The sequence below is a fragment of the Ailuropoda melanoleuca genome, chromosome 16 (assembly GCF_002007445.2).
Source record: "Ailuropoda melanoleuca isolate Jingjing chromosome 16, ASM200744v2, whole genome shotgun sequence".
Taxonomy (NCBI): Eukaryota; Metazoa; Chordata; class Mammalia; order Carnivora; family Ursidae; genus Ailuropoda; species Ailuropoda melanoleuca.
Genome location: NC_048233.1, coordinates 85,151,647 through 85,161,659, shown reverse-complemented (window position 1 = coordinate 85,161,659; position 10,013 = coordinate 85,151,647).

Sequence of the window (10,013 nt, the reverse complement as noted above, 5' to 3'; positions counted from 1 at the left end):
AGCTAACATGTTAATAGTTAACACTTATTAAATTCTTACCTTATGCAGAACACTTTCCCTACATGATTTCTTAGACTCCTCACAACTACCTTGTAAAGTATGCATTTTAATAGCTACTTTGTGCTGAGGAAATGAAGGCTCAGATAGGTGAAGTAACTTACCCAGGGTCACAAAGGTAGTGAAAGGGAGAGCAGGACCCAAGCCCATGTCTGTCTGACCCAGAAGCCTACCTGTGTCTTTTTGGCATACCGATTCTGAGAGATATGGTAAAAAAGCTCTTAGACTCAGCCTGTCTTACTTGCCTGCATAGGTATTGTGAATGCCTCTGATTTCCTTCACTCATCATTGGCTGACACATAAACTTCCACTTTGTTTTCCCAATAAAACAGCATTTCTCAAGCGTTTCCACCCCCATTCCCCTTAGAATGGAGGAACACAATCAAGCATTTTGATCGGGTATGAGGGATTGGGGCCGGGAGGGTATGAGGGTGGAGGGAAGTCGTGCTGGCTAGACTGAGGCCTGAGAAATTTCTTTATAAAGTCTTTTATTTTTGAAATTTATGCAAAATTTGTATTCTACTCCATAGTATGTCCATTTTTTAAATATAAAAATGATGCTTGAAATTACTTACTTTGAATTAAACCGGCCCTCCAGGTAGCTATGCTATATTTAGTGTTTATATTGTGGCTTCATGTCTCTCCTGCATAATGCTGAATTCTCCAGAAGTTACACATAACCCAGGTGAGAAACACTTTATAGCAGGGGTCAGCAACCTGTTCTGTAAAGGGCCAGATAGTAAATATTTTAGGCTTTGTGAGTGATATGTTCTCTCTCACAAGGCTCAACTTTGCTTTTGTTGTGTGAAAGTAATTATAGACAATAGGTTAAGTAAATGGGGCAAGGCTGTGTTCCAATAAAATTGTATTTGCAAAAACAGGGCCAGATTTGGCCCTCATGCTGTAGTTTGCTAACCAAACACCAGCACATCAGCCCCTGTAAAAAGCAAAGACAGTCAGGAGCAGCAAGATAGGGAGCTTAGGGCAGCCATTTCCCAAAGTGTGTTGCATAGTAAACGAATTCTGGGTGATAGTCCTTGCATGAGGGTTCCATGGACAAATAATCGTATGCATTTGCATATGCATTTCTGCGTATGCATTTGCATTTCTGCATTCCCTCAGAGATTGACAATACATATTAGCATATTGAAAGCTCTGATAGGTCTTGCAAAGAATACAGTTGTTAAACTTTGACCAAAGAACCCTTTTATTCCTTGATAGCCATTAAGATTACTGGGAAATAAATTTTGGGTAACAGTGTCTCACTGTGAATTAGTCCTTTGGAATTCTCACTGACAGTTCTACATAGGGTTCGTGCCCAGAGATAGGACAGGGAGCGTACATTCCTAAGCACACAGGCCTAGTTGAGATCTCTGGATCTCAAGTGGCATAAAAGGGATCTGAAAACCCAAGACAGGATTGAGATGAGAAGCCAAAGGAGATGGAGACTCTTAGGACGGAGTGTTTTGAAGCCAAAGGAGATGGAGACTCTTAGGACGGAGTGTTTTGAAGCACTCCGTCAGTAGATTCTGCCCTTCTAGCAGGTGTTCGGATATAGAAATACAGAGACCTAGGACCTCCTCTCCCGAAGTTCCGGACCTAAACCCATGGCTGTGTGATCCCCCACTGCTGATCCTATTTGTGGTTTATAAAGTGCTTTTCACGTTCATTCAGGTGAGAAGCAGTTGAATGCGACTTGCTCCTGAAGTGGCGGAGTCTCAGTGTCAGCCCAGGTCTGGGAACCTCAGATCCTTGGCCCCGGCTGTTTGGCTGCCATGGGGATCCTTGCACCTTGCCAAGCTGCCTACAGCCAGAGGCCCCGACCCCATCCCAGCAAACACAGCTGTTTGCCAGGTGTCACGCTCAGGTGCTCTAAGGATATTATTTCATTTTTTAAAAATATTTTATTTATTTATTTTGAGAGAGAGAGCACTACTGGAGGCAGAGAGAATCTCAGCCAGACTCCACACTCAGAGCAGAGCCCAACATGGGGCTCAATCCCAGGACCCCGAGATCATGACCTGAGCCCAAATCAAGAGTCGGATGCTTAAGCAACTGAGCCACCCAGTCGCCCCAGGATATTATTTCATTTAATCCTCACAACAATCTTGCGAAGCAAGAGGAGGCATTATTACCTCCCTCTAAGGAAACGGAACTCTAGGATAACTGGATGAAAATCAATTCTCTAAATTCCTGAGAATTTCTGTAGACATTTTAGTTTCGTGCCAGAGGCCAACAGTCCAACTAGGATGATTTGCTGCAACCCTTTTGCTGCCCAGGCAGGGGCAGGGACCAAGCCCATAAGAGTCCAGTATCTTCTCTATTTGTTACATTAAAAGGATGGCTCGTTCATTTGCATATTTAAATATGTACTTATTAGTTATCTAAATTAACATGATCTCATTAGATATTAACAGAAATAACATATTTTCATAAAATATAACTTTTCCCAAACAAAAATCATAGTGAAGCAGTTTTACTCTTTTGCAAATCTTTTTAATGTCTGGCTTAATGGAAGATAGCTGGATTCCCTATCTGTTTCTGCATGTATCTGTTGCAATATCCAGAGGTCACGTAGCCTCTGGAAAACTCTCTACTTAGGAGAGAGTGAGGGTAGAAAAGGCAAATAATGTCTAAGCAATATTATGAAAATAGTTTGGACATCATGAAACCCCAGAAAGGGTCTGGGGCCCCTGTTTGTATTTTTTGTTTAAGTAGAAGAAGGGGCAGACATGGGGACAAAGGCAGGGTGAGGGTGGTAGTAGGAGCAGTGGGGCATGTTGGATCGGGGACTGGCCAGATGCTGGGGCAAGGGCAGTAGACGTGGGGGAAGGGTTGATTGACCAGGAATGTCTGTTTGTTTACAAAATGTCAAGGGCAAGGCCAGAGATAAAACTACAACTTAAAAGAAAAATATCAGAGGGACGCCTGGGTGGCTCAGTCGGTCAAGCGTCTGCCTTCGGTTCAGGTCATGATCCCAGGGTCCTGGAATCAAGTCCAGAATCAGGCTTCTTGCTTAGCGGAGAACCTGCTTCTCCCTCTGTCTGCGTGCCGCTCCCTGTGTTTGTGCTCTCTCTTTCTCTCTCTGTGTGTCAAATAAATAAAATCTGAGAAAGAAGGAAGAAGAAAGAAAGAAAGAAAAGAAAGAAGAAAAGAAAAGAAAAGAAAAGAAGAAAGGAAAGGAAAAGAAAGAAAAAAGGAAAAATTTGATCATCTGTCTGCTGAACAAGCAGATTGGCTTTTGGGTGGTCTGGCCACTCTGGGAAGCTGAGAAGCTGAGAGCTGAAACCAAGTGCTGAGACACACACGGACTGGGTGAGGAGTTGGGTTGGGGAGCCAGATCTGAGCCCAGGTGTTTCTAACTCTGCTAAGCCCACAGCCCCACCCCTCTTGGCCCTGAGGTTTCTGCGTTTGGTCCACCTTTTCCTTGTCTTATCATTGACCAAACACTTTTCTTCACGTTGACTCACTTTTTAAGCTTATTTTAAAAGGCACTTTAATGGGCTCCATGCACAGCGTGGATCCTACTTAAAAAAAAAAAAAGAGGGGTGCCTGGGTGGCTCAGGGGGTTAAGTGTCCAACTCCTGATTTCAGCTCGAGTCATGATTTCAGGGTCATGGAATCAAATGCTGTGTTGGGCTCTGAGCTCAGCGGGGAGTCTGCTTGGGATTCTCCTCTCTCCCTCTGACCCTCCCCCCTGCTGTACTCTCTCTCTCTCTCTCTCTCTCCAGAATGGATAAATAAATCTTTAAAAAAGGGGAAAAAAGGCAATTGAAATCATATTAGCTAATACCTGATAGTGATTATTAAGCGCCAGACTTGGTTCTAAACATTTTACACACAGTAATTCATTTAGTCCTCATTGCAACGCAATGAGGTAGGTATTACTATTATTTCAAGGTCCAGATGGGGAAACCGAGGCACAGAGTGGTTATATGACTTGCCCAAGGTCACAAAACTAGGAACACTGCAGTCTGAATTCAGACCCAGGGGTCTGACTCCCAAATACACTCTCTTAACCACTATACTGTTTCTTACCATAAAATCTAGAAAACAAGTCTGCCCAGTTGAAAGCCCATAGGATGATTCTGTATATGATCAAATACCTGACTGTCATTATTGCCTGTACCCTGAGGAAATCAGGCTCTCAGCCAACGTGATTCTCGGAAATGACTCTGAGGCCCTCAGCATGATTCTTTCAGGTCTAGAACCCTTTGCCTGAGCCTCTCACAAGGGCCAGACGCTCTGCCTGGGGGAGGGAGGAGGGAAACTGGAGGAAACCAGAGAGACCTAGTCCTTGTTGGCTGAGGAATTTAAAGTTTAGTAGGGAAGATAATTTCAATAATGTAGCAAGTTAAAGGGCACAGTGGCACCCCACAAAAAGGGCATTCAACAGAGCTGGGGGTGGAGGAACAGTGGTGAGGGATAGACTCCCAGAGGAGGCTACACCCACGCAGGATCTAGTTTCTAGAAAGTTGAGCAGGAGTTATCAGGCACATGGTGGCAGAAGAGAGGAGACCTTTTTGCGTCCAGAATGAGCAAAAGAATGGACCATGAATATGGTGTATGTGGAAGAAGTACAAAAACACTGGCATTAACAGCCTCTAAAGTTCCTGGAGGGGAGGGGGCTGTAGGGGAAGGCAGGGCCAGCTAGAATTTGGGCTTTGCTGTGTCCGTGGTGGGAAGCCATGTGTTCCTCCGCAAATGCCTACTGACCACCTGCTCCATGATACCACAAAAACAATACAGACGGTGGGGGGGCACCTGGGTGACTCATCTGTTAAGCGTCTGCCTTTGGTTCGTCATGATCTCAGGGTCCTGGGATCAAGCCCTGCATGGGGCTCCCTGCCCAGCGAGGAGTTGGCTTCTATCTCTCCCCCTACCCCTGACTTGTGCGCTTTCTCTCTCTCTCTCTCAAATAAATAAATAAATTTTTAAAGATTTTGCTTATTTATTTGACAGAGATAGAAAGAGCCAGAGAGCACAAAAGAGGGGGGAATGGCAGAGGGAGAAAGTATAGCAGGTTCCCCACTGAGCAGGAAGCCCAATGCAGGGCTTGATCCCAGGACCCTGGGATCATGACCTGAGCCGAAGGCAGATGCTCAACTGACTAAGCCACCCGGGCACCCCAAAAAAATCTTCGAAAAAAGCACAGACAGGGTTAGGGGCACCTGGGTGGCTCAGTCGGTTGAGCATCCAACTCTTGGTTTTGGCTCAGGTCATGAACTCAGGGTCCTGAGACTGAGCCCCGAGTCGGGCTCCGTACTCCATACTCAATGTGGAGTCTGCTTCGGATTCTCTCTCTCTCTCTCCACCCCTCCCCCTGCTCGCTGTCTCTCAAATAAATGAATAAATAAATAAAATCTTAAAAAAATACAGACAGGAGGGGCGCCTGGGTGGCACAGCGGTTAAGCGTCTGCCTTCGGCTCAGGGCATGATCCCGGCGTTACGGGATCGAGCCCCACATCAGGCTCCTCTGCTATGAGCCTGCTTCTTCCTCTCCCACTCCCCCTGCTTGTTGTTCCCTCTCTCGCTGGCTGTCTCTATCTCTGTCAAATAAATAAATAAAATCTTTAAAAAAAAAAAAATACAGACAGGGATCCCCCGTGTTCTGGTGCGCGAGACACAAACTGTTGTACAGGTAAAATGAATCATATGTGAGATGATGACAAATGTTATGAGGGAAAAAAAGCAAAAAGGGCAATAGAAAGTTCAGAGAGTAGCAATTTAAAATACAGGATCAGAGGAGGGAGTATTTGAGCAGAGACTGGAAGGAATGGAAGGATCCATGGGATATCTGGGGAAAGAACATTCTAGGTGGGCACTCGTATAAGGGCAAAAGCCTTGAGGTATGTGTGTGCCTGGTGGATCTAAGGAGGCTGGTGTTGCCAGAATGGCGTAAACCAGACGGAGAATGCTTGGGAATTAGGTCGGAGAAAGAATGGGGTTTTAACAAGCTTTATTCAGAGAGGCAATATTTGGCTGCGCCGTGGGTGATGGTGAGCAGACTGCCAGGCTAGAGGTAAGCAGACCAGGGAGCAGAGCCACGGCATTAGGATGACGAGTGGGAGTGGAGTGTTTCAGAAGCAAATCTGGCAGCATCTGGTGCTGCCTGGGTGGGGGGTGAGGGCAGGGAGTCAAGGACTCCTCCCGGGTGTGTCTGTCTTGGGCCTCTGGTGGAGCCATTCTTGAGATGGGGAGATGGAGGGTTCGGTGGGAGTGGGGTGGGGCAGGGGTAAGAGAAGATGATGAGGTCAGCCCTGAAAAGGTTAATTTTGAGGTGCCTGCAGGGCATCCAAGTAGAGATCCAGAGGCTCATGTTTTTTCCTAGACTCTGACAGAAACTCTGCTAAAGATAGAACTCCTCTTTGAACAGCGTGCTTATCCACATGTCTTGTGAAGCTCCTCTCATCTCAAATCTGTAATTTTCTAGGCTATTTTTAGAGTGAAAGTATCAATCTGGGACCTAAAATATATGTAGAAATAATTGGTTTAAAATTTTACCAAGGCTACACTTTTTTAAAAAGCTATTAATTACTAAATATGAAGTTCACCTAACACCTAACAACATCGAGGTAGGCATTGCTATGGACTAAATGTTTGTGTCCCCCACAAACTCATATATTGAAGCTCTAACCCCCAATCGGCTGGTATTTGGAGGTGGGGCCCGTGGGGGGTAATTAGGGTTAGATGGGGTGATGAGTGAAAGACAACTCACGAAATAGGAGGAAATATTTACAAATTACATACCTGCTAAGGGAATTGTATCTAGAATATATTTTTTAAAAAAAACCAAACTCTCACAACTCAAAAATAAAAAGACAACCTAATTTTTATTTTTAAAAAAGACTTTATTTATTTATTTGACACAGAGAGAGAGAGAGAGAGCACAAGCAAGGGGGAGTGGCAGAGGGAGAGGGAAAGGCAGGCTCCCCACCGAGCAAGGACACCCATGCAGGACTGAATCCCAGGACCCTGGGGATCACGACCTGAGCTGAAGGCAGATGCTTAACTGACTGAGCCACCCAGGTGCCCTAGTTTCAGATTTTAAGTTGCTGTACTTCATTTGACCAAATCCTCCAAAATAACAACTTATTGGTTAAGTAAAGCAGAGATTTAAGGGGTTTCCATTGAGAAGTTCTTAAGATGTCAACCTCTTCTAGGCCTGAAGGCCTCAGATCACCTGGAAATGACCTTTTTAAATTAAAAGATAATCCCCGTGACGGTGTTGCACAGGCCCCAAGGAAGCACTAGCTATGCGTTATTATTATCGCTGTGATTGGATGACTCTTCCTAGTTATGCAACAGTGAGTTAAATTCATTCTTGGTTTAGGTGTAACAGGAATCTTTTGAGGCTCTCCAAAGCTGCTGTAGCCTGAGATTTTGGCCACAAAGCAGGGAAGATATGAATCAATTTATGCACGAAGATTTGGGGCCCTTGGGGGTGCAGGAATGGAAGGTCAGTACCTTAACCCTTAGCCTGATGATTCAGCCAGGGAGACCTGGAAGTGGACCATAACTCTTCACTCAAGGCTGAGACATGGTCCCCAAGATAAATTCACCTCCAGGAAAAGAGTTGGGGCTCAAGACCTGGGGTCCAGAATCTCCACCCAGCCAGCCAGCCAGCCTGCCAGTCAGCCAGCCAGTCATCTGTTCATTCAACAAATACTAGAGCAGGGGCGCCTGGGTGGCTCAGTTGTTGAGCGGCTGCCTTCGGCTCCGGGCGTGGTCCTGGCGTTATGGGATCGAGCCCCACATCAGGCTCCTCTGCTGGAAGCCTGCTTCTTCCTCTCCCACTCCCCCTGCTTGTGTTCCCTCTCTCACTGGCTGTCTGTCTCCCTGTCAAATAAATAAATAAAATCTTAAAAAAAAAAAAAGAACAAATACTAGAGCAAACTCACTAAGGGTCAAGGCAGCACCATTTTTTGACCCCTGTTGGTCTTAGTTCCTCACCTCACATGTTGAAACATCTGATCAAATGCACCCATGTCCCATATTAAATAATATTCTGCCACAAAAATTTTTGAAAGGAATGTTATAGTTTTGCCTTTGAAATTATCTGACTTCATGTAACTTGTTTAAATTATGATTTGCTGTGACGTTTTTAAGCAGTCATCCTGTATACTCCAGATGGTCTTGGGTTAAGAAATTATAACTCAAAAATCCTTCTCACTTATACCAAAATATTTATGAATATCAAGTTCAGCAATAAAGTTCATGAAATGACTTTATTCTACAGGCATTTAGTTAAATAGAAAGCAATTTTTATTTTTTAAAAAACTTTGGATTCAGGGGCACTTGGGTGGCTCAGTCATTAAGCATCTGCCTTCGGCTTAGGGTGTGATCCCAGAGCCCCGAGATCGATCCCCGCATCGGGCTCCCTGACCACTGGGAGCCTGCTTCTTCCTCTCCCACTCCCCCTGCTTGTGTTCCCTCTCTCACTGGCTGTCTCTCTCTCTGTCAAATAAATAAAATATTAAAAAAAAAAAACCAACTTTGGATTCAGTAAAAATTTTTTTCCAGACTCTTACATTTTCACAGGCCCTGGACAGTTCAGAAGTCTATGATGTCCGATGGGAAAAATGGCCCTGAGAGTCAGGCATCTCGGGGATAAAAACAGAGGGGAAGGGGACAGTCAAGGTCCCTGCTCTCTGTTTACAGTCCAGTGGGAATTAGCAAATAAGCACATGTTATGACAAGTGCTGAAAGGTGTAAAATGTTCTGAGTTAGAGGGAGGGGGGCTCCTTTAGATGTGGTGGTCCTACTCTGAAGAAATAGCATTTAGGTGGAGACTGGATAATGGAAAGGAATGTGACGTCTACAGAACAGAGTTCTCTCCAGGCAGAAGAAACAAAGGCCCTGAAACAGGGAAGTACTTAGCTTGTGGATAGGGAAGGGGTGACTGTGGCAGGGGCATAGTGAAGGGTGGCGAGAGAGGCATGAGATGAGTTCAGACAGGAAGGAGGGACCAGGACATGCCCAGCCTAACAGGTCATGGGATGGAGCTTGGATTTCATTCTAAGTGCAGGATGTCACTTAGGCTGGTGTTCCCGGGAAGCAGATTCTGAGATGGATATTGGCAGGCAGGAGGTCTGTTAGGGGTACTCTCAGGATCAAAGCCAAGGAAAGAGAGGGAAAAGGGACAAGACTGGGCAGAGAGAGAGGTTGAGCTGCTAATGCAGTTTTACTGGATACTGTTCCTGACCCTGCAGGGGGTTCTGAAGTTGGGTGCCCTTCAGATTTGTCATTAGGTGGCGGCTGCTTGGGGGAGGGGAGCATGACAATCCCCCAAGAGCTGACAGGCGAGGGCAGCACTCCCAGTAGCTAGACATGACACCAAGTCCATTCACAAAGAGGGCCCTGGTCTGCACATCACAGCACATACTTGGTCCCATTTATGTTTAAGGCGGTCCCTCTGGCTGCTTCATGGAGAGGAAATTACTGCGGGCAGGCGTGGATCCAGTCAGGCAAGCAATGATGGTGGCTGGGTCATGAGCGGCCGCCATGGGAATGGAGATAAGTGCATGAATTGGGAGATATTGGGAGGTGAATCCAGAGCACTTGAAAATGGGTTCGATGTGGGACATGAAGGAAAGGGAAGAAAGGGACATCTGTGGACTGACCCACTGGGGGAACAGTGACGCCCTATGCTAAGATGGAGGATTCTGGAAGTGTGCTGGGGATTAAAACGATACGCAGTTTTGGCCAAGTTTGAGATCCAAGAGTTGACATCAAGAAGGTAGCCAGGACATTGCTTTAGTTTTTAGATGCGTGGAAGGGACATGAATTCGGATTTATTTTCATCCAGGGATGCCAGACTCTTCTCTGGCCCTGCTTCCCTGGCTCAGGGATTGTGCTTTGAAAGACAGCGGCTGCGTAGGAGGTGAGCGGGCACAGGGACAGCGTCCGTAACTTCTTGCAAGGATCTCGGCCCTCGGAATGTCCAGGACCGAATC